The sequence below is a fragment of the Macaca mulatta genome, chromosome 8, assembly GCF_049350105.2.
Source record: "Macaca mulatta isolate MMU2019108-1 chromosome 8, T2T-MMU8v2.0, whole genome shotgun sequence".
Lineage (NCBI taxonomy): Eukaryota > Metazoa > Chordata > Mammalia > Primates > Cercopithecidae > Macaca > Macaca mulatta.
Genome location: NC_133413.1, coordinates 141,702,335 through 141,728,198, shown reverse-complemented (window position 1 = coordinate 141,728,198; position 25,864 = coordinate 141,702,335). Strand labels below are relative to the sequence as shown.

Here is a 25,864-nt window from a genome sequence, read left to right as displayed (position 1 = left end):
TTTAGAGAACCCCAAGCATTGAAGTAATAATAGCAAAGAGCTTTCCGAAATTAAAGGCAACAATGAAAGACAAAATAACAAAATAACAAAGAGCTTTCCAAAATGAATGAAAGACATCAAATCACAGATACAAAAAGTTTAGAGAACCCCAAGCATTGAAGTAATAATAGCAAAGAGCTTTCCGAAATTAAAGGCAACAATGAAAGACAAAATAACAAAATAACAAAGAGCTTTCCAAAATTAATGATAGACACCAAATCACAGATACAGAAAGTTTAGAGAACCCCAAGCATAATAAATACAAAAAGCAACAACAGCAGCAATGAAACAAACACCACCACCAACAACAAATATATACCCTTCTTATCATATTCATAGTGCAGAAAATCAAAGTCAAGAGTGTCATGCCATCTGTGTGAAGAGACCACCAACAGGCTTTGTGTGAGCAATAAAGCTTTTTAATCACCTGGGTGCAGGTGGGCTGAGTCTGAAAAGAGAGTCAGCAAAGAGAGTTGGGGTGGGGCAGTTTTATAGCATTTGGGTAGGTAGTGGAAAATTACAGTCAAAGGAGATTGTTCTCTTGCAGGCAGGGGCTGAGGGTGGGGGTCACAAGGTGCTCGGTGGGGGGGTTCCTGAGATTCATTGTTCGAGAGAAGGAATTTCACAAGCTAATATCATCAGTTAAGGCAGGAACTGGTCATTTTCACTTGATTTGTGATTCTTCAGTTGCTTCAGGCCATCTGGATGTATACCTGCAGGCTTGGACTCAGAGGCCTTACAAAGAGAACACCTTGAAAGAAGTCAGAGAAATTAAATACCTACTGATCAGGAATAGGAATAGCAGACTTTTTGTCAAAAACAATGCAAGCGAAAACAAAGTGGAGTGAAATATTTAAAGTGTTGAAAGGAAACAAAACACCAGCCTAGAGTTCTATATCCAGTGAAAATTATCCTTCCAAAGTTAAAGAGAAATAATAACTTTATCTGACAAAAGCTGAGTGTACTTGTAACCAGCAGATCTGCTATGCATGACATTTAAAAGATCTTTGGAGGGGAACATCACACACTGGGGCCTGTTGGTGGGTGAGGGGCTAGAGGAGGGATAGCATTAGGAGAAATACCTAATGCAAATGATGAGTTGATGGGTGCAGTAAACCAACATGGCACGTGTGTACCTATGTAACAAACCTGCACATTATGCAATGTACCCTAGAACTTAAAGTATAATAATAATAATAATAATAATAATAAAAGATCTTTGAGCAGGAGAGAAATGATGTCAGAAAATTGGACTTACATAAAGAAAGGCAGGGCATCAGAGAAAGAATAAATGAAGGTAAAATCAAATATTTCATTTTTTGGTTTTAATTGCTATGAAAGGTAACTTTGTTTAAAGCAATAATAGTAACAATGCATTAGGTTATAATAACATAAATAAGTAAAAGAAATGAAGCAATTCACAAAGGACAGGAGGGAAGGATTGAGAATATTATTATGAGGCACTTACATTACATGTGAGGTGATGTTATGTTATTTGAAGTTAAATTTAGATTAGTTAGAAATGTATATTGGAAACTTTAGGAAAAGTAGTAAGTTTTTTGTTAGTACCATTACTGATATGCTGAAGGAAGAGATAAAATGGAATTACATAAAATGCTCAATTAAAGCGAGACCAAAAAAAAAATAAAGGAAAAAGTAAAGTGCAACAAATAGGAAACAGCTACAAATATGGTAGATATTAATGCAGCTATATCAATAATTACTTTAAATGTGGCTGGTCACATTACACCAATTAAAAGACATATATTGTCAGAGTGGATAAAAAAAGAACAACAACCCAATTATATGTGATCTACAAGAAACCTACTTTAAATATAAAGATTCATGTTAAAAGTAAATGGTTTGTATCATGGAGGAAAGGATGCTGAGTTTTATCAAATCTTTTTTCTGCATCTGTTGAGATGATCATACAGTTTTTGTCTTTAATTTTCTGTTTATGTGATGAATCATATTTATTGATTTTTGTAGGTTGAAGCATTCTTTCCTCCCTGGAATAGAGCTCACTTCATCATGAGTTTGATCTTGATTTTTTTGATATGCTGGTGGACTTGGTTGCTAGTATTTTGTTGAGAATTTTTGCATCTATGTTCATCAAGGATATTGATTTTCAGTTTTTTTGTTGTTGTTGTTATATCATTGTCTTGGATGATACTGGCTTCCTAGAATGAATTAGAAGTAATTCCCTCTTCCTGAATTTTTTGAAATAGTTTCAGAAGGTACCAGTTCTTCATTGTACATTTGATAGAACTTATGCTGTGAATACATCTGGTCCTGGGCTTTATTTTGTTGGGAGATTTTTATTACTAGTTCAATCTCAATACTATTTATTGGTTTGTTCAGGATTTCTATTTGTTCCTGGTTCAATCTTGGCATTTGTATGTTTCCAAGAATTTATCCATTTCTTTTAGGTTTTCTAGTTTGTGAATGTATAGTTGTGAAGTCTTTGATAATCTTTTGTATTTCTGTGATATATGTTGTAATGTTTTCTTTTTCATTTCTGATTGTGTTTATTTGGATCTTCTCTTTGCTTTTCTTGGTTAGTCCAGCTAGTGAGTTATCAATTTTATCTTTTTTTTTTTTTTTTTTGAGATAGAGTCTTGCTCTATCACCCAGGCTGGAATGCAGTGGCATGATCTCAGCTCACTGCAAGCTCCACCTCCTGGGTTCATGCCGTTCTCCTGCCTCAGCCTCCCTAGTAGCTGAGACTACAGGCGCCCACCACCACACTCAGCTAATTTTTTGTGTTTTTAGTAGAGACGGGGCTTCACCATGTTAGCCAGGATGGTCTCGATCTCCTGACCCTGTGATCCACTCACTTTGGCCTTCCAAAGTGCTGAGATTACAGGCGTGAGCCACTGTGCCTGGCCAATTTTGTTTATCTTTTTAAAGAATCAACTATTGGTTTCACAAATCCTTGCATTATTTCCTTGGTCTCATTTTCATTTAGTTCCACTCTGATCTTTGTTATTTCTTTTCTACTGCTAGCTTTGGATTTGATTCATTTTTGTTTGTCTAGTTCCTTGAGGTGTGACATTAGGCTGTTAATTTGTAATCTTTCTGTGTTTTTCATGTAGGCATCACAAAATGCTATAAACTTTTCACTTGGTACTGCTTTTGCTGTATCCTAAATATTTTGGTATGTTATGCTTTCATTTCATTCAATAATTAAAAATTATTTTAAGTTCCATATTAATTTCATCATTGACTCAGTGGTCATTCAGGGAATGTTTTTAAATTTCACTGTTTTTATATCATTTCTACAGTTCCTTTTGATATTGCCTTCTAGGCATAGAAGGAACATATCGCAACATAATAAAGGCCACACACAATAAACCGTCAGCCAACATCACACTGAATGGGTAAAAGTTGAAAGAATTCCCCCTAAAAACTAAAACAAGATAAGGACGTCCTTATCTTGTTTGGTCAATTTCATTACTCCCATTCAACATAGTCCTGAAAGTCCTAGCCAGAGCAATCAGGTAAGGGAAATAAATAAAAGATAACCAAATTGGAAACAGAGAAAGTCAAATGATCTCTATTTGCTGACAATGTGATCTTACATTTAAAAAACCCTAAAGACTCCACCAAAATATCTTAGATTTGATTTTAAAAATTCAGTAAGTTTTCAGGATATAGAACCAACATACAAATATTAGTAGAATTTTTATACACCAATAACTATAAAGCTTAAAATCAAATAAAGAAGATAATTCTGTTTTTAACCACAACAACAACAACAACAAAAATATCTAGAAACCAAGATGGTTAAAGATCTCTACAAGGAAAAATACAAAACATTGATGAAGGAAATTGTAGATGACGCAAACGAATGGTAAAATATCCCATGCTTATGGGACGGAAGAATTGCTATCGTTACATGATCATTGTGGCTTTGATTTGTATTTTTCTAGTGATCACTGATACTGAGCTTTTTAAAATATGCTTGTTGTCTGCGTGTCTGTCTTCTTTTGAGAAATTTCTGTTTGTGCTCTTTGTCTGCTTTTTAATGGAGTTGTTTGTTTTTCTCTTGTAAATGTGTTAAAGTTCCTTATAGATGCTGGATATTTGATCTTTGTCAGATGCATAGCTTGCATATATTTTGTCTCATTCTGTAGGATGTCTGTGTACTCTGTTGATAGTTTGTTTTGCTGTGCAGATGCTCTTCAGTTTGATTAGATTCCACTTGTTAATTTTTGCTTTTGTTGCTATCGCTTTCGGTGTCTTTGCTGTGAAATCTTTGCCCATTCCTATGTCCAGGATGGTATTGCCTAGGTTGTCTTCCAGGGTTTTTATATTTGGGTTTTACATTTCAGTCCCTTATTGCTTGTTTTTGTCAGCTTTGTTAAAGATCAGATGGTTGTGGATATGCGACCTTATTTCTGGGCTCTCTATTCTGTTCTATTGGTCTGTATACTTGTTTTTATACCAGTACCACGCTGTTTTGGCTACTGTAGTCTGTAGCCTTGTAGTGTAGTTTGAAGTCAGGTAACAGGATGCCTTCAGCTTTGTTTTTTATTTTTCTTAGTTTTGCCTTGGCTATTTTGGGCTCTTTTTTGGTTCCATGTAAATTGTAAAATATCTTTTTCTACTTCTGTGAAGAATATCATTGGTAGTTTGACAGGAATAGCATTGAATCTGTACATTATTTTGGGTAATACGCTATTTTAGTAATACTGATCCTTTAAACTATTGTGGAAATCAGTACATTGATTCCTCAAAGAGCTAAAAGAAGAACTACCATTTGACCCAGCAATCCCAGTCCTGGATATATACCCAGAGAAATATAAATCATTCTACCATAAAGACACAGGTGTGAAAATGTTCATTGCAGCAGTATTCACATTATCAAAGACATGGAATCAACCTAAATGTTCATCAGTGACAAGTTGGATAAAGAAAATGTGGTACATATACTTCATGGAATACGATGCAGCCATAAAAAAGAATGACATCATGTCTTTTGTGGGAACATGGATGGAGCTGCTGGTTATTATCCTTAGCAAACTAATGCAAGAACAGAAAACCAGATACTGCATGTTCTCACTTACGAGTGAGAGCGAAATGATAAGAACTTATCAACACAAAGAAGGAAACAACAGACACTGGAGTCTATTTGAGAGGGGAGGGTGGGAGGTAGAAGAGGAACAGAAAATATAATTAATGAGTACTGGACTTAATACCTGGGTGAAAAAATAATATGTGCAATAAACCCCAGAGATACATGTTTACCTGTGTAACAAACCTTCACATGTACCCCCAAACCTAAAATAAAAGTTAAAAAAAAAACTAAAATGATCATCTTGTCCCAAACATCTACAGATTCAATATCATCTATATAAAAATACAAACATCAGTGTTTACAGAATTAGAAGAAAAGAATTCTAAAATTTATGTAAAACTAAAAGGAGTCTGAAGAGCCAAAGCATTCATAAGCAAAAAGAACAAAGCTGAAGGCATCACATTACCTGACTTCAAATTATAGTAGAAGGCAATAGTAACCAAAACAGCACGGTACTTGTGTAACAATAGACACATAGATCAATGGAACAGAATAGAGAACCCAGAAATAAAACCAGATATCTACAGGCAACTGATTTTTGACAAAGTTAACAAAAATATACACTGGGGAAAGGACACATTCTTTTCAATAAATCGTAGGAAAATTGGATTGCCATATGCAGAATAAAAAAAATGGACTCCTATCTTTTACGATACACAAAAACCAACCCAAGATGTATTAAAGACTTAAATTTGAGACCCAAGACTAGAAAAGTACTAGAAGAACACCAAGGGAAAACTCTTCTGGATATTGATCTAAGAAAAGAATTCATGACTAAGACCTCAAAAGCACAAACAACAAAAACAAAAATAGACAAATGGAACTTGACTTTATTATACTAAAAAGCTTCTGTACAGCAAAAGAAATAATGAACAGAGTGAACAGATAGCCAGCAGAATGGGCGAAAATATTTGCAAACTATGCATCCAATGTGGGACTAATATCTAGAATTTACAAGGAACTCAAACAACTCCAGCAACAACAGCAACAAAATAGCCCCATTTAAAAGTGGGCAAAAGCCATAAATATATATTTTTTAAAAGAAAACAAATGATCAACAAGCAAATGAAACAATTCTCAACATCATTAATCATAATGTAAAGGCAAAGTGAAACCACAATGAGATATCACTTTACACCAGTGAAAAGAGCTGTTACTAAGAAGTCAAAAACAACCTTAGTGAGGTTGCAAAGAAAAGGGTTGGTGGTAATGTAAATTAGTGCAACTTCTAAGGAAAACAGTATGGAGAGTTCTCAAAGAACTAAAAATACAACTAGCGTGTAACAGCAATCCCACTACTTGATAACTACTCAAAGGAAAAGAAATAATTATATAAAATAGATACCTGTTCTTGTATGTTTATTACTGTGCTGTTCACAATAGCAAAGATATGGAATCAACTTAAGTGTCCACTGAGGGATGACTGGATAAAGAAAATATTGTGTATATATATGCAATGGAATACTATTCAGCCATCTAAAAGAATGAAATAATGTATTTTGCAGCAAAATGGATGGAACTGGAAGCCATTGTCTTAAGGCAAACAACTCAGAAACAGAAAGTCAAATTCTGCATGTTCTCACTTGTAAGCAGGAGCTAAATGATGTGTACACATGGACAAAAGAGTGTGGAATGATAGACATTGGAAACTCAGAAGGCTAGGGCTAGAAAGGAGGAAGGGAGATAACAGATTACTTATCAGTACAATGTACATTATTTGGGTGATGGGTACACTAAAAGTCAAGACTTCAGCACTATGCAATATATTCATATAACAAAATTACACATGTACCCCTTAAATTTATAGAAATAAACTTTTATTAAAAGGATGTTTATTATCTCATTGATTGGGAGAAAACATGTGCATATTATATACCTGATAAGGGATTTGTATCTACAATATGTACAGAGCTCTTACAAATAAGCAATAAAATAAAATATAACTCTTTTATACTTGTAAAACTGTCTATATAATGAATACCTGAAAATAGAATTCATAGAAATACAAGTTTGTAGATTTTTCATTTTGATAGGTGATACAGTTTGTGTATTCATCCCCACTCAAATCTCATGTTGAATAGTAATCCTCAATTCTGGAACTGGGGCCTAATGGGAGGTGTTCGGTTCATAGGGGCAGATCCTTCACAAATGGCTTGGGCCATACTAAGCCAGCTCTTGCTGTGAGTTCTCCTGAGATTTTGTTGTTTATGTGTATGTGGCACCTTCCCCCCAACTCTCCCTCTTGCTCTTGCTTTTGCTGTGTGACGTGTCTGCTCCCCTTTCACCTTGTACCATGATTGTAAGCTTCTGAGGTCACCCCAAAAGCTCAGCAGATATCACTACTATGCTTCCTGTAAAACCTGTAGAACCATGAACCCAATTAAACCTTCTTTCTTTATAAATTACCCAGTCTCAGTTATTTCTTTACAGCAATGCAAGAACAACCTAATGAAGAAAAGTGCTACCAAGAGGGGGGCATTTCTATAAATATTTCTGAAAATGAGCAAGTAATTTTGGAACTCAGAAAAAGACAGAGGTTGGAAGAGTTTGGAGGGTTCAGAAGAAGACAGAAAGATGAGAGAAAGTCTGAAACTTCTGAGAGACTAGTTAAGTGGTTGTGACCAAATTGCTGATAGTTAGTGAGGTCTCAGATGGAAATGAAAAATATATTGGGAACTGGAGCAAAGGTCATGCCTATTATGCCTTAGCAAAGAACTTGGCTGCATTCTGTTCATGCCCTGAGGATCTGTGGAAGTTTGAACTAAACAGTGATTATTTAGAGTATCTGGCAGAGGAAATGTCTAAGCAGGAAAGAGTTCAAGATGTTGCCTGGCTGCTTCTAATGAGCTACACTCATATACGGGAGCAGAAAAATGACTTAAAGTTGGAAGTTGCATTTAAAAGGGAAGCAGAGCATAAAAGTTTGGAAAGTTTGCAGCCTGGCCATGTGGCAGAAAAAGAAAAAGTTTTTTGTGGCCACCGTGGCAGAAAAAGAAAAAGCTTTTTGGGAAAGGAATTCAAACATGCTGTGGAACAATCACTTGCTAGAGAAATTTGCATAACTAAAAGAAAGCCAAGTGCTAATATCCAAGACAATCATGGAAATGACTTCAAAGGCATTTTAGGAACCTTCACAGCAGCCCCTCCCATCACAGGCCCGGAGACTTTGAAGGGAAGAATGGTTTCCTGGGCGTGGCTTAGGGCCCCTGCTGCCCTACACAGCCTTGGGACACCACTGCTTCTGAGATCCCAGGCCTTCCAGCTTCAGTTGGAGCTCAAAGGGCCCAGGTACACCTAGAGCTATCACTTTGGAAAATTCAAGCCATAAGCCTTGGCAACTTCCATGTATTATTAAGCCTGGGTGTGCAGAGTACATGAATTAAGGAGACTTGACCTCGACCTAGATTTCAGAGGATGTATGAGAAACCCTGGGTGCCCAGGCAGAAGCATGCTGAAGCCACACAGAGAACCTCTAATGGGACAATGCAGAGGGAAAATGTGGGTTTGGAGCCCCCACACAGAGTCCCCCCTAGGTACTGCCTATTGGAGCTGTAGGAAAGAATCGCAGAATGATAGATCCACTGGCAGCTTACACCTTGCACCTGGAAAAGCCTCATGCACTCAATAACCTGTGAGAGCAGCCAGAGGGGCTAAACCTTGCAAAGCCACAGGGATGGAGCGGCCCCTTGCACCAGTGTGCCCTGGATGTGGGACATAGAGTCAAAGAAAATTATTTTGGCTCTTTAAGATTAATGACTGCCATGGTAGGTTTTGAACTCATGTGGGGCCCACAGCCCCTTATTTTGACTGACTTCTCCCTTTTGGAATGGCAATGTTTACCCTATACTGCCTATACCACCATTTTATCTTAGAAGTAAAGAACTTGTTTTTGGTTTTACAGGCTCATAGATGGAAGGGACTTGCCTTATCTCAGATGAGACTTTGGACTTTTGAGTTAACATTAAAACAGGTTAAGACTTTAAAGAACTATTAGGCATGATGGTATTTTTCAACACGAGAAGAACATGAGATCTGGGAGGGGCCAGAGATGAAATTATATCATTTGTATATTTATCTCCACTCAAATTTCATGTTGAAATGCAATTCTTAATGTTGGAGATAGACCTAGTGAGAGGTATTTGGATCATGAGGATTTGGATCATGAGAGTTCACATGAGACCTGGTCATTTAAACAAATGTGTGTTGCACCTCCCTGCTAAGTCACTGTCTTTTGCTCCTGCTTTTGCCATGTGATGTGTCTTCTCCCTACTTTGCCTTCCACCCTAAATAAAAGCTTCCAGAAGCCAAGCACATGCCAGCACCATGTTTACTGTACAGCCTGCAGAAACATGAGTCAATTAAACCTCTTTTCTTTATAAATTACTCAGTCTCAGGTATTTCTTTGTAGCAAGCAAGAATGGCCTAATTCAATAGACCTAACATATAATCTTCCCAAGGTGGTGTACCAACTTGCTTTCCCAGAAAAAGCATAGAAGAGGTAGAATAAGCATTTTCAAAATATTGTCCTTCTCTGTCATTGAGGCAGAAGGGTAAGAATTTCATTAAAGAGTTGTTTAGTACGTTCTTCCCTGTGTACCTCTGCTAATGGGTACATTGTAGGTTGACAATAGATTTAACCTTGTAGGTTGACAATAGATTTAACCTTTAACTCTCATACATTGTCAGTGAATAATAAAAGGGGAAAGAAAGCTGACTGGTTCAACCTATATAAACATTGTACATTTAATCACCACAAAAACATTGAATGTAAAATAACTTTCTTATTTCCATTCTAAATGTGGAGAAAGTAAGATTTAGAAATATTATGATATAATGGAGGATACCTTCTAGTTAGTTAAGAAAAAGTTAAAGCCAAATACATATTCTTTAACTTTTTTCCAATGACAATACTTTATCCCTGGTATTGATACCCTAAGGCTATGTTTCTGACTATAGTAATAATGGCATCAATAATTACAGCTAACATTTATTGGAGTACTTAATATGTGCAAGATAAGTACTCAAATAAATTTGAAGTACATTATGTGAAGTTACACTGGGAAGTAAGTAATATTATTCTTATTTTGAGGTTGAGAAAATTGTGGAATAATGGTCAAATGATGAAATGACAAAATTATAGAAATGGAGAACAGAATAGTAATTACCTGGGGTTCAGAAGGGTTGAGAGCTAAAGGGAAGTAGATGTGGCTATTTGAAGACCACATGAGTAATTCTTGTATTATGGAAATGTTCTGCATCTTGACTGTACCAATGCCAGTATTCCACTTGTAATTTTGCACTACAGTTTTACAACATGCTACCAGAAGTTGAAACTGGATAAATAAATACATGGGATTTCTCTGTATTATTTCTTTCAACTTCATGTGAATCAACAGTTATCTCAAAATGTTTAATTTAAAAATGTGAGACGAATAATGTCACACAATAGCAGAGTAGAAAATTTTATGATGCAATGGAGAAATTGATTCCTCCCCCAAATAAATCACTGAGCTGAAAAGAGTGATTTGGATCAATTTCACTGGAGTTCTGGAACCTGATCTAACACTTATAGCAGCCAGAGCAGTGCTCAATGGAAGGAAAGGCTGCTGATCACATGTAAGTCACCAGCGTGCTCATGCTAGAACCCACTATCATCTACCATTTCTTAGCCCCTTCAAGGTTGTGGGGTTAGCATCCCATATTTTGGAGTTGCTGTCTGGTGCCAGGACAGGCAGTGGAGACCTTCTCCTCTAAACATTTGGAGTTGTGTGTTTAGGTTGGTGTGGCACCACTTACCTGAGGAACCTGCCCAAATGCTTGCCTTTGTTTTGGTCCTCTCAGCTGAAGCAGAATTCCTGAGAAGTATCTGTCAGATTTAAGGAGACAGCATCTTTTTAATGTTCTTTCTCATTTTGGAGTTAGACATCTAAAGAACTGCTTGTCAGGCTGATCACAAATATAATAGAACAGAAACTTTAGTGGCCAAACACACTAAGGAATGCACGCTTTGCAAAAATTGTTTAGAAGAGTTACATAACTGAATTTAAAGTTAAAACTACAATATTTTTACAAGAAAGCATAAGGAAAAATCGCCATGACCTTAGATTTGGTGATGGTCTCTAAGTATGGTAATAAAACTACAAGTAATTTAAAAATGAATAAATTAGATTTCATCAAAATTTTTAAAAATTAGCATTGACACTTGGTAATGATAGAACACTATCAAGAAAACCAACAGAATGACAGAAAAAACATATATCTAAAAAGAAATTCATATCCAGAATATGTACAGAATTCCTACAACTCAATAACAAAAGAAATGACTCAATTAAAAAGTGAGCAAAAGACTTGAATAGACAGTTTTTCCAAAGAAGATATACAAATGATCAATAATCACATGAAAAAAAAGTGTTCAACATCATTAGTCATTGCAAAAATGCAAATCAAAGCCACAGTGAGATACCACCACTTCACACTCGCTAGCATGACTAGTATCAAACAAATAGAAAATTACAGGTGTTGGCAAGGATGTGGAGAAAATGTTATCTTTGTGAACTACCGGTGAGAACATAAAATGATGCAGACTCTGGAAAATTTTGGCAGTCTTCGAAATGTTCAACATAGAATAACTATTTGACCCAGCAATTCAACCTCTACGTATATACCCAAAGTAATTGAGCAGACACTCAGGTAGTTCTATACCAGTGTTCATAGCAGTGTTATTCACAGTAGGCAAAAGGTAGAAACAACTCAAGGGTTCATCAACAAATGAAGAGATAAATTTTATATATACATATATTTACCATATTTTATATCTATTTACAATAGGATGTTATTCAGCCATAAGTAGAAATAAAAGTCTAATACATAATACAACATGATGAACCTTGAAAATATGCCAAGTAAAGTAAGTCAAATACAAAAGAACAAATATTGTATGATTCTACTTTTGTGGGGTATCTAAGATAGGCAAATTCATATAGGCAGAAAGTAGAATCGAGATTACCAGGAGCTGGGGATGGGAAGAATCAAAAGTTATTGCTTAATGGCATAGAGTTTCTGTTTGGAATAATGAAAAGAATTGGAAATAGTTGTGAGCATTGCACAATATTGAATGCCACTGAATTACACAGCTAAAATAGTTAAAATGGTAAATTTTCATTACGTATATTTTACCACAATAAAAGAAGTCCTATTCCCATTAAAAAATGAGAGTGAAACAAAATATAAACCATATAAATAAACGATTATTACAAAACGTTGTTTATGGCCCAGCTGACTGTTTCTTCTCTATCTGGCTGGGCTTGTTCATTCACCTGCAGTCAGCAGAAGTTAGCTGGGCAGCCCTGCTCCCCGGTGTTTGTCAGCTGTCACGTGGGGCAATCAGGAATCTGGGCCCCATGTCTCTCATCTAATCCCATGTAACCATCACTAAAAGTGTAGCTCACATTTGCTTAGGTAGTGGCTTGTCAGGATTCCAAGGCAGGAAGTAGAAGTCTGCAAGGCTTCTGGGTGTGTAGGCTCAGATCTGATGCAGTCACTACCACCACATTCTGTTAATCAAAGACGAGTGGGGAAATAGTTTGCATCTTTTGATAAGAGAAGCTTCAAAGTCACATTGAAAAACGGTGGGGAACGTGAATAAAGGTAGAGATTACTGGACGTTTCTTGCAGTCTATTAGGTTGTAAAAGCCCTACAATAAGGGACTGAATAAATGAATAATGCAAATATTGAAATAATAAACAGTAATTGTAATTTTAAAGAATATTTAATAAAATGAGAAAACAGGAATTTAATAATACTAAATATATTAAAATAAATATATTAAAATATATAAATATTAAATAATGTGGAAAATATTAAACTCTATACACATATATATGTTGATGAATACATACACATTTATTTTCTATATTTGCTGAATGATAAACTTATTCCTCTTGAAACTTAGGGAAAAGTCAGCTTTCTTAATAACATTTTAAAAAATGTGCTTGTGTTTCTTTTATCCATATATTCTCGAACTTACTTGAACTTTGGAGGCAAGTTTATAAAGATCAAAAATTTTAATATGGCCTTTGTGTTATCTCTTATATGACTGACAATAAATATTAGTAATCCAGGATTAATTTAGATCCTACTATACTGGAACTGTTGAAAAGACAGTAACAATTATTTTTGGCATTCTACAATCCATCTTTATCTCAACCTTTATCTTTTAATCTAGATATCCTCTGCTGGAAGCAAAAAGCTTAAATAACTAGGGCAACAAATCAGGACCAATGTACTCTCTTGAATTTAATGGATAGCAAGAGAAGAAAAGCATTACATTCTACCTGAAGTTTATTTTTTATTGTTTACTCTTAGAGTTCACTTCCCAAATCATGCTTTATTTCATCCCTTCCATACATATTCACTGAGTTTTCACACTCCCTGTTTTTGAAGAGTTGAGAATTCAGTGGAAAGACATCTAAGTGAACAAACATAACATTTTTTGTTGTATCTGTTCATCTGCTATAATAGAAGGCAGTAGATAGTACCATATGAAACCCTCTGACTCTAACATATTTTTCATTTTGTGGAGGAGGGAGGTGTTGGAGGTAGTTTAAGAAGGTTGATTTTTAAGAATACGGATTTGAATTTATTCTTTTGCCAAATATTTATAGTCCACCTATTTTGTGCTAGCTAAGTGTGCCTAAACTGTATTAGATACTTCAAGTAGAGCAGTGGAAAAAAATTCCTCTTATTCTAGGCACATCCTACGTGAGAAAAAAAACCCGTAATGAAATAAATACATACCACAGAAAAGAGTAATAAGTGCTATGGAGAAAATAAGTGAGAGAAGAGCTGAGAGAAGACCTGGAAAGTGTGACAGGCAGAGAACAGTACCTGGGGTGATTCTGGGACATCCTTCTGCCCATCTTACTTCTACCTCCAATGCTTTGAAGATGCAAGTTCACCCTTCAGGAATCTCTCATCAGGTGACTGGACTGGAGCACTCATATTACTCTCCTTCTCTTGGAATCAAAGTTGCTTAAGACAACATGATCTTTCTCACACGTGCTTGCCAACTCACCGTAAGCCCAGGGTTGCTTAAAAATCTATGTAGACCAAGTAGATCACACCAATGAATGAGTTGAGTCAAGTATAAGATCTCAGAGGGGTTGTGAGGCCTAAAGTGTAATGGATAGTGTCTGTTTCCGTTAAACAAATTCAAATAAAATTTTTCAGAAATCAGTTATTTTGGGGACAGCAGGTTTTTATTCCTTCTGTAAGAAGACCCTCACTCTAGGTGACTTAATGAGGCCCGTGTCAAATTGCCAAGGGCAAGTGATATTTTAAATCAGCAAATACAGATTATGTTTGCTGGGGTCAGTTGACTCATTCTTTTGTTAATGCACTTGAGAATTTAAGAGATTAGTAGTGTCTGGATACTAAGAAATAATCTCCATTCAAATAACTCTGCAGTAAACATTTGCTTTTGTTTCCTCACTTTTCTCTTGATTTTTCTTTGGGGGAAACAATTTTTCACCATTTTGGCAGCCTGAATGGGGCCACCCATCAAGTTTACTCCCATCCCCAAATCCTAACTCCCACCCAACAAACACTGTTCCCAGGCAAGGAGTGGCCATAGATATGATCCAAGTCTAAGCTGATGCTAGCGCTCTTGATCTTAAGGCATTTTCCCTTTCTTTTTTCACTGTGGTAAAATATGTATAACATATTTATCATGTTAACTATTTATAAATGTTTGATTTAGTGGTATTAAATACATTTACAGTGTTGGGTAACCATTGCTACTATCTATAATCAAAACATGTTTATCATCCCTAACATAAACCCTTTATTCATTAAACAATAACTCTCCATTCCTCACTGTCTCCAGATGCTGGTAACCTCTATTCTACTTTCTGTCTCTATGAAATTTGTCTACTCTAGGTACCTTATATAAGTGGAATCATACAATATTCATCCTTTTGCGTCTAGCTTATTTCACTTAGCACAATGTCTTCAGGGTTCATGAATGTTGTAACCTATATAAAAATGTTATTTCTTCTTATGGCTGAATAATATTCCATAGTGTGTATATAGCACATTTCATTTATCTATTTATTTGTTGATGAACACTTGGGTAGTTTCTACCTTTTGGCTATTGTGAATCATGATGCTATGAATCCTGGTGGAAAAAGCTGTTGGAATTCTGATAGAAATTGTGTCAAATCTGCAGGTTGCTTTGAATAATATTCACATCTTAACAAGGTTAAGTCTTCCTATCCATGAATGTGGGGTGTCTTTCCATTTCTTAAGATCTTCCTTAATTTCTTTCAACAATATTTTACAGTTTTCAGTGTACAAGATTTTTCACTTCCCTCTTTAGATTTATTCATAAATAAATCTAAATTTAAATAATCTTTAAAATTTTAAAGATTCTATTGTAAGTAAAATTAAAAATTACTTTTTAAATTTTCTTTTTGGATTGTTCATTCGTGATATACAGAAACACAATTATTTTGTATGTGGGTCCTGTGCCCTGCAACTTTGCTTACTTCTTTATTAGCTCTAGTAGCATTCTTGTGGATTATATATATGTGTGTGTATATAACACATGTATATACATGTATACACACATACACATATATATAATTTTATCTGTGAATAGAGATAGTTTTACTTTTTTCTTTCCAACTTGAATGCCTTTTTCTCTAAAACTTTTGAATTTTAATCTAGGAAACTGAAATTAACTAGAACTGAATTATCCCGGCAGCAATGTCCTCAAAAGATAGCCTATACTGCCTAAGTAGACTTCAGAAGAGTGACTGCAGGTCATGTGCTTCCAAAGGCTAGATTTTGTACTATTTTCTCTTTGATTCTGTTATCACTTTTTAGCAGAATTTGTTTCTGGTGCTCCTAACTCAGGAACTCTAGATGATCTACTATTCCATCCATTTTCTTTTGAGCAAACAGAACGTTTTTAAAAACTAACATAAAGGAAGATAAAATAGGGTCTAAAATTGGACTTCATGATATTAGATCCAGTTCTCTTTATTAGTACTTCTTAGTTTCAGACTACATAAGAATTCCCCTGTTAAATGGTTTAAAATGCAAATTACTAAAAGTAATCACTAGAGATTTTAGTTACTACTTTTTAACAAACAGCCTAGATGATTTTGATGTGTATGAACCACATACTACACTTTGAAAACCACCGTATGTTTTGCAGGACTGGCCTCTATAATGTATTTGCCAAACAATGATCTAGTTAACGATTGAATACCTCTAGGGTTTTGCTAAACTCTCTATACCACAACATGAATTCATGTCATTTGGGAACAACTCTTTTTAAAAAAGTAAAATAATAATAAAAAGGCTTTTGTATTTTGGCTAGCAATATACTCGGTATGAAACTGAATCACTGAGTCATAGAATTTTATGTTTGTAGAATTATAGAGATTTTTTTTCATTCTCCTTCCCTTAAAAGAAACAATTTCAAAGAATCAAATGAGCCAAACAAGACATAGGTCTTCACATAAATGCTTTCTTCTGAAATACATATTTCTTTTTGTTCTAAATAATTTAATTTCACATAAGCATTTGTACGTGTACTTGTAATGATCTCATCTCCATGGTAAAAAAGTGGTATCCTGGGTGTTGCTGGGTAGAACCCCAGATCCCAAAATAGCAATCCCCTTTTTTCTAACAGAGATCTATTTTCTTTCAGTCTTGACAACTTTTCTGTCTTGAAGAGTGAAATGATGCAGACCCCTCGATGAGGTGCTAAGCTTTACCAGCTAATGACTCGGATACCAGTGACACCAGAAGCAGGGTGCTGAGAGAGAAAATGAACGTGCTGTTGCTGTGAGAACTGTGTCAGATTGTTTTACATTTCTTAATTCCCCTTGATTCCTGGTTTTCATTCCTCCATCTGTTTCTCCATAGTGATTGGTATTTAAACTCTAAAAAGAACATGTGCTGCTGGAATAAGATGTTTTATTTAAATAAAAGGATAGATATCTGATAATGTGCATGTGAGATCTTCCAAGGTTATTAGCATTTTTCATATTAATCAGAACCTTACACTCATAGGATAAAATCATCATACCATGGTAGAATTGTTGGTATCAGCTAGATTTAAAATGGGCTTCTGGTCGGGGGAGTGGGGGTAAACCAGAGCTTTTCTGTTTGTAAAGTGCCTCAAGTTCACTTATTTGGCTGTGTGAAATAATAATCTTACAAGACAAAACAGTTTAGCGGAATGAACACAGGTTAAAGTCCAGCACACTTAACTTCAAACACTAGTTGCATAGTCTGGGTATAAAACCTGACTCCATAGACTCTATTTCTCTATTTAATTCAATTGTATTTGATTCAACATATAGTTATTGAGCACATGCACTTGAAACTGCAGAACCCTAGAGATACGATGGTGTTTGAGAGATTCCTTGCCTACCTTTACTTAGCTTAAAGTGGAGCAGGAGAATGAACAGCAACCAAAATAACACACAAAGGTCAGTTATGATATATACACATATTACACATTAGGGGAAGAATTTTGAGAATATACTACAGATTAAATAAGTAACAATGGTTACTTTTTCTTCTTTTCTTTTGAAAAAGCATGTTGAGCATGATTAGTGACATGGCAATTCAATAACATTTTCTTTCAAGTTCTGACACATTTGTTCTGAGAAAGTATAGTTCTGGAAGCCTGCAGGTACACACACGCATGTGTGTGTATTTTCTTGAGTCACTATCTTCCTCATCTTTTAACTGCACAGTTGAATTAACAAATTATTCATCTGGAAATGGATTCTTATTTTGAAACATAAAATTGCCTTCATGACTAGAAAATAAAATAAAATGAAAAAATGAACATGTGTATAGATTTGTAGTTAAATAGGAGGTGGAAGCTGGAAGTCTCCAGGTCTACCCACCTAGTTTCACTGACAGATAATCTCTATCAGAGAAGGCGCCTGCCTTCCCAAGGTCAAGGAAAAGTAAGATGCTCAGCCATGTAGAGAACTCTGATCTTTCCATTCCCAGTCCAGGGTCAATAATGTCAGTCAATGCCATGTTTTCAGAAATGCCATCTAAACCCAGAGTGAACCTCTTGAATGGGAAGCATGATTTTATCTGCAAATGCAAAACAGAGGAATGGCTTATCTTCAGCCTAATTGCCAGATGAGGTTGACTGACTCTGAACAGGCTGTTTGTCTGATAAGACTGTCAGTGCTCTAGAAAGAGCACAGATCGAGGTGTTGTCCAAGTAGTGGTAAATGCAGATCTTTGAAAACAAAACTTGACTAAACAGAAGAACCCCAACCTCTCTTTATAGTGTTAACTAGGATAAAATGCTAGCCAAAAGCAGACTGAAGCTGAAGAAGCAGTATTTTAGCGCTTCCTCCCTATTTACCTGAGAACTTTCAGTGCTCAATTTTCCAAACCAACCAGCTCCCTTCATAGCCTCACATCTACTTGAGGTATATATCTGGCAGAATGAAGTCCCAGAGTCCCCAGCTGTCAAAGTAGATAAGTCTTGCTAAAGAACTGAACGTCAAGATAAGGGCGTCAGAAATAAAATAATTGTCTGCAATTGGTTTACACATAGTCAACGCCTTTCTGTTTTACACAGTTACTAACTGGCAAGATCAATAAAGATAAATTTGAGTAAATCTAGAGATTTTTGAGTGGTATTAAATATGCACAAGTAGCATTTGGAGGCACTCAGGAAACAACAATAACACATTTAAAAAACCTGAGGAAAATAAAAAAAGACCAAATGTAAAATAGCACAGTGATTTGGAGCTCAAACTTTTAAAACAAGCAATTGTAAGGAGAGTAGAGAATGCTTTTGCTGGCTCTGTTTTACTCACCCACAAAGCCCCATGCCCTTAGCAGAGACTATGAGGTGCCCTCTCACCAACCCTTGTCCATCACCACTCCATTGTGCATGTTGAATACTTCCTCATTGATATGCGTTATGATGATCAACACCAAGGCTCCCTTTTCTCTCCACACTTTATATGATGAGAATTTACAATCACATACAGAGTTAAAGGAGTAGTGCATTAGTCACCTTTATCCACAGTTTCACTTTCCAAGATTTCAGTTACCCTCAGTCAACCTCAGTCTGAAAATAAACAGTTTCTAAGTATTAAATTGTAAGCTATTTTGAGTACTGTGATGAAATCCATCCTGCCTAGGTCATGAATCATTTCTTTGTCCAGTGTATCTACTCTACATACACTATCCACCCATTAGTCATCTACATGGTCTGCTCCTGAAATCCCACCATCAACATTATCATGGGTCAGTGATCCAGGATCACCTGAAGCAAATAATCCTCCTTCTGACATATCTTCAGAAGGTCAGTGGTAGCCTAATGCCTCACTCCAATGCCTATGTCATTTATCCCACTTCATCTCATCATTAGGCATTTTATCATCTCACATCATCACAAGAAGGGTGAGTACAGTACAATTAGAAATTTTGAGAGAGACCACATTCACATGTTTTACCACAGTATACTCTTATGTTCATTCTTTCATTATTAGCTATTGTTGTTAATGTCTTAACTGTTCCTAATTTATAATTAAACTATCATAGGTATGTATGCTTAGAAAAAAACATAGTATATAGAGGATTTGATACTAGCCATAGTTTCAGGCATCTATGGGGGGGGGGTCTTAGAATGTATTTCCCATGGATAAGGGGGATTTATTGTACAGGGATTGGTAAACTATGCCTGAGAGCCAAATCCAGCCATGTGCATTCTTAAGTGCATCGTCAATGTCTGCTTAGCACTGTAAGGGCAGTGTGGAGTAGCTATGCAGAGACCTGCTGGTACACAAAGCATAAGAAGTTTGTTATTTACTATATTTTTTAGTGTAAAGTACTATATATATGTAAAGTGGCTTCTACAGAAAAAGTTTGCCAACTCTCGGACTTGCACAAAGAACACTTGTATACCTTCTGAGAATTGTCAAAAGTTGTTGACATTTCATCATAGTTGTTTTATCTCTCTATATTTATAAATATAAAGGGTTTATAGTCATATGTTTCTGATCCATATGAAAGTAAGTTGCTGATATCCTGACCTTTTCCTTCTGAACACTTTGGATACCTCTGCTAAGAATAAAGACATTCTTCTATAAAGTCACAATGCCTTTTGCACATAAATAAATTAATAACTATTCATAATAGCCCACAGTCATAATTTCTCAATTATCCTTAGACTCTTTCTATATTTGTTTGTTTGAAATTTAAAATCAATATCCACTCAAAGTTTTATGCATTATCTTTCATCATTATGTTTCTTCGAATTATTCTCTCTAAAACAGATCTGTCATCTTATATTTCTTCTTTTCTTCCCCAGTTAATATTGACTTCTGGCAGAGTCTAGGCCAATGGTTTTGTAGAAAACTCCACATCTATATTAATTTATATTTACTGAAATCTTCATGGTGTGATTAGCCATTTTTCCCATCTTCTATTTTTTCTGGAAACTGAGCATTGGTTCTAAAGGCTTGCTTAGATCCAAGTTAAACATTTTTGGCAATGTCATTTTACAACATAAAAGGAGAAAAACAAAATCAAGTTTTCTAGCTATTGACAAGGCAAAGTTTGATCATTTGGTTAAGACGATGGTCAACATGATGTTGGTATGGAAAGGTATATGTTTCCTTTTGCTATTATCTACAAGATTTCCTGGGGTGGCAAAGGAGGTAGGGATCTTTTGGCATCATGGAATATCTGTTTTCCCTAAAACTTTTTATTTAATGATTTTTTATTTCTGTGATATTGCATTCTCCCATCCCTTCTCCTATGCTTCTGTTCCATTTGACTGTTCCTTTATAGTAAACTAGTAAATAAAAATGAAGTGACTTCCTGAGTTATGTGAGCTGTTCTAGCAAATTATCAAAATCAAGGGGAGAATTGTAGGAACCCTAGATTTACAGCTAGCCAGTCAGAAGCAGGAAAGTCCCCAGGACTCACTCTTGGCATCTGAAATAAGGACAGTCTTGAGAGACTGAGGCTTTCACCTATGGGGCTTGATGCTAACTCCAGGTAGTTGGTGTAAGAAATGTATTGAATTGTTGGACACCCAGTTGGTGTTGAGAGAGTTAGAGAATGGTTGTTGGTGTGGAAACACCCACACATTTGATTTCAAAAGTTTTGTGAGTAGAAACAGGTCATAATTCCATTGAAGATCATTGCTTAAATCAATTAAAAATGACTGTTGTTTTTCTAATTCTGTAATCTCTTCTACATGTGTAAGCTGACATTCTTCTGTATAGGACAAGGGTTTTTTTTTTGTTTGTTTGTTTGTTTTTTACCCTTTTGTTTCTCTCTCCCTTACTCCGCCTCTCTCATATCATTATAAATTTATAAATTCTAAAAAATTAAATGTACTACAATAAATTATAACCATTCTTTTTTTGTGCTTAAATTTCCAAAAATTAGCCAGTGGGAACCCCTTCCCTCTGCTCTTGTATGCACTGGATGTAGCCCATCGGTGTTTGAGTTCTTTCTTGATTTCTGGCAAAAAAAAAAAAAAAAAAAAAGTCTAGTTTACCTTGTACTTTCCCACCTCAAACCTAGAATCAGTCATTCCTATAAGGATCTCTGGCTTTTTTTTTTTTTTTTTTTGGTTTGGTGATGGTATTGAGAAATCAAGATTTAGGTAATGCAGTGTTTGCTTTTGGGGGGGTGCCATTTTTTCTAGACTTTTTCAATGTACACATGCATGTATAGATACTTACATAAAATTATTAGTTTGTATTAGGTGCCAGGACTCTTCTTATTGCAAATTAAAGGTAACTAACCCAAGAGACTGAAGGCATAATAGAAATGAGAGGTATTGACTAGCCCTGTAAGAGGAAGTATGGCTTTAAGAATAGCTATGTCCAGGACCTCAAATGATGCTTTACATCTTACTGGATTTCTCAGCTCTAACTTTTCTCTATATTAGGTTAATTCTCAGGCACTGCCACTCATATCCCCAACGAGCGATGCAAAAGTTCTAAAGCAGTAGTTAAACTGTACTATAAACTGGAAAATAAAACACCTGGAGAACTCTGAAGTTCTGTCTCCATTACTGGGATGGGGGTTCAGCAAAAGCCATGAGGGTTTTCCTTAACTCTCACTTGTTCCTCACAATTGATAAAACTTGGTGAAAGAAGGACTCTGTGATTTTAATGTTTTCCAATATTACTTCACTGTACTACTACAGTCTTATTTAATGTTTTCTTTCATGTTAATTGCCCTATAGTAGTTCTCCATCTCCTAGGCTCTAGCCACGTTTCCCTTATCTACAAATGTTTGAGCAGGTCTCTTAGAGGCTATCAGGCACAGCAATAGTTGTTTTTGTTTGTTTGTTTGTTTGTTTGTTTTGAGATAGAGTTTCACTCTTGTCACCCAGGCTGGAGTGCAATGGCGCAATCTTGGCTTACTGCAACCTCTGCCTCCCGGGTTCGAGCGATTCCCCTGTCTCAGCCTCCCAAGTAGCTGAGATTACAGGTGCCTGCCACCACATCCAGCTAATGTTTGTATTTTTAGTAGAGACAGGGTTTCACCATGTTGGCCAGGCTGGTCTCCAACTCCTGATCTCAGGTGATCCACTGCCTTGGCTTCCCAAAATGCTGGGATTACAGGCATGAGCCACTGCACCCGGCCACAGCACTAGTTTTTGTTGATACCTCTTTTAGAAACTTTCATCTGCTTCTGGCTTAATTACTGTGTCCCTGAAGATCTGCCAGCATTCTTCCATTCACAGCCTACTCAGTGATGCTTGGCTGATTTCTTAATTCTCTCAGATCTCATGTCAAAAAGCACTTTCCCATCCAAAGCTGTAGAGTATGACTCTTTCTCAGAAAACTCTATTTCCCCAGCTAAACTTAGAATATAATATTAACTTTAAAAAGCACCTTTGGGATCATTAAGTCCGTTCCCCAATGCATATCATTTTACCTTCAGAAAATGGAAATCCAGGGAGGGAAGAGGCAGGCGTAAGATCAAACCAGAAATGACTATAGCCCCTAATTTGAGACTCCTACATCCTAGCCAGTTTATATTCAAGAAATGCTGTCAAGCAGACCAGTAATCCAAGGGTCTGTGACAGGCATCCTCTTGAGAGGACAGTCCATGGGAAAGCAGTAGAAAAGGGCACAAGGATGTGAAGAGAGTTCTGAGGTTGGGACTGGCTCTGACTCTACATAACTGGCTTTATGACTCCGACTATGGGACTTGACTTACTGTCTGTGAGAAGTAATTAATACCATCTGACTCATCTGAGACTCTTTCCACCTGAGGAGCCCTTGTTACTAGAGGGATGGCATGATTTTCTCTGTCACCATCATCAGCTCCATCATAAATACTATTGAGAGAATCCCTTCTCTGAAACCAGAGTCCTGGACTAAATCCCATCTCTCACTTTTAGCTGTGTGGCTTTGAGGAAACTTACTTTATCTCTTTGTAGCTCGGTTTCTTTACTTACCAAACAACGATTTCTGTTTTATGAATAGCAAAGTATAGTGGTGAAAAAAGCAGTCTGAGGCTTTCTGTGTCTCATTTTTCTTATCTCTAAAATGGGGATAATAATGACAGCTCACCCATAGCGGAGGGTTAAATGAGATAATACATGTAAAATGCCTGGAACAGCATCTGGTAAATAATAAGCAACCGTTTACCATTTTTGTTTTTCTTGTTGTTATTATTGCTTAGGTATAGGTTGAGCAGGCTGTGATGTACTGTGATTAACTGCTCCTAGACTATGGGATCTCCCAGGGCAGAGATTGCTTGTCACCTCTAGAGTTTGACATAAAAACTAGCATGCAAAATACTAATGAACAGATACTAGTCATTATTGTTATTGTAGTGTTACTATGAGAATTACATTACATCGTCCATGGACGCACCTAGCATGGGGCCCAGCACATAATAAACTCTGCCATCAGCACTATCATTGTCATCTTCCTCATGTTCCTCAAAGCGGTCAGCTCTTTTGTGGCTACCTAGCTCCCTGGGAGGTCAAGGTGGAAGCACGCATTCCCGTTAAGGTATCTACCACCGAGGGTAACATCCACTCAAGCAAGGAAAGAAGTTGGCCTTTATTGAAGAGTGTCTAAGCTCTTCTTTGTTTTGTTGTTGTTTTTGAGACGGAGTCCCGTTCTCTCGCCCAGGCTGGAGTGCAGTGGTGTGATCTTGACTCACTACAACCTCCACCTCCCAGATTCAAGCGCATCTCCGGCCTCAGCCTGGGAGATTAGCTGGGATTACAGGCGCGCACCACCACACCTGGTTAATTTTTGTATTTTTAGTAGAGATGGGGTTTCAGCATGTTGGCCAGGCTGATATGGCACTCCTGACCTCAGGTTATCCACCCACCTCAGCCTCCCACAATGCTGGGATTACAGGTGTGAGCCACCACCGTGACTGGCCTGTCTAAGCCCTTCTAATATGGTGGTGTTGAAGAAAAAATGTTGGCAAAGGAATTGAGGGTTAAAATCCTCTTTTTGCCCTACTGAAGTCACTGAGTAAGCCAGAACAAGTCACTTCCCCCATCTCTACCTTGCCTTCCCAATACTCCTGCTGTGTCAGTTTTCTGTGAAAGTGGCAAGTTTATGGCATGGGGAGACAAAGACAGCGCTGAAACCCTCGGTCCGGGAACCAACAACAACAACAACAAATCCTGATTTGCGGCCGGGCGCGGTGGCTCACGCCTGTAATCCCAGCACTTTGGGGGGCAAGGTGGGCGGATCACGAGGTCAGGAGATCGAGACCATCCTGACTAACACGGTGAAACCCCGTCTCTACTAAAAATACAAAAAATTAGCCAGGCGTGGTGGTGGGCGCCTGAGGCCCCAGCTACTGGGGAGGCTGAGGCAGGAGAATGGTGTGAACCATGGGAGGCGGAGCTTGCAGTGAGCCGAGATCACGCCACTGCACTCCAGCCTGGGCAACAGAGTGAGACACTGTCTCAAAATAAATAAATAAATAAATAAAATGCCAATTTGTACCATTTGCCAGTTCCTACAGTGTAAGTACTTCCATCATGGCCAATTTCAAGTTACCAGTGTGAGTCAAATGGCTCACAGAAGTCTTCAAAATTGTAGTTATCAGCTCTGTGCGGCGATAAGAGCCAGCTCCAGCCTACCGGTTCGGATGTAGAAATTGCTATAATTTGGAGATTATGAGGAGGTCTGGAGACCGACCTGCACCCCTCATCTCCTGGAGCTCCATCATTACTAAAGGGGTCTTTTTCTGTCTTTATTTTTCATAATTATTTTTGTGCTGTGGGCCTCCAGGACAGAAGTTGTTTATTTATTCAGTAATTGTGTGTTGGGAACTTGCTGTGTGCCAGATTCTGACATAAGCAGTAGGAAATTGAAATACTGTCTTCCCTCAAGGAGATGCATGTAGGCAAATGCTATATTAGGGTTGGAGGTATGTGTAATTTTTATTAGAGGTGGGAGTATCTAGTTCTCCTGGGGGAGCAGGGGAAGATAAAATAAACGGCAAAGACAGTAGTTATGATGATTCATAATATTTATTGACTGTCTCTCGGCACTCCTCCCCATGCCATAACTCAATTCAATATAGGACTTAGCACGTAACAACCTCTCTGAATTTTACTTCCTTGGCCTAAATACAGCAGAGGATGGGACGTGGGAAAGGAAAAGAAAACAATGCCTGACCTTCTTGCTTATACAGAGGGTGTTTGTTGAAAAAGAGGATCAGAGACCTGGTAA

The 25,864-nt window shown here is 36.8% G+C and overlaps 1 long non-coding RNA gene across 2 annotated transcripts in view; it reads left to right on the top strand.

Annotated features, from left to right (window-relative positions):
* LOC114680340 (uncharacterized) overlaps positions 1-17,811 on the top strand; it is a 269,085-nt gene extending 251,274 nt beyond the window's left edge. For both annotated transcript variants that reach the window (XR_013397425.1, XR_003732543.2), the window contains one exon: positions 16,837-17,811. This is a non-coding gene — a long non-coding RNA (uncharacterized LOC114680340). The remainder of the gene's footprint in view (positions 1-16,836) is intronic.
* Positions 17,812-25,864: the final 8,053 nt, after the last annotated feature.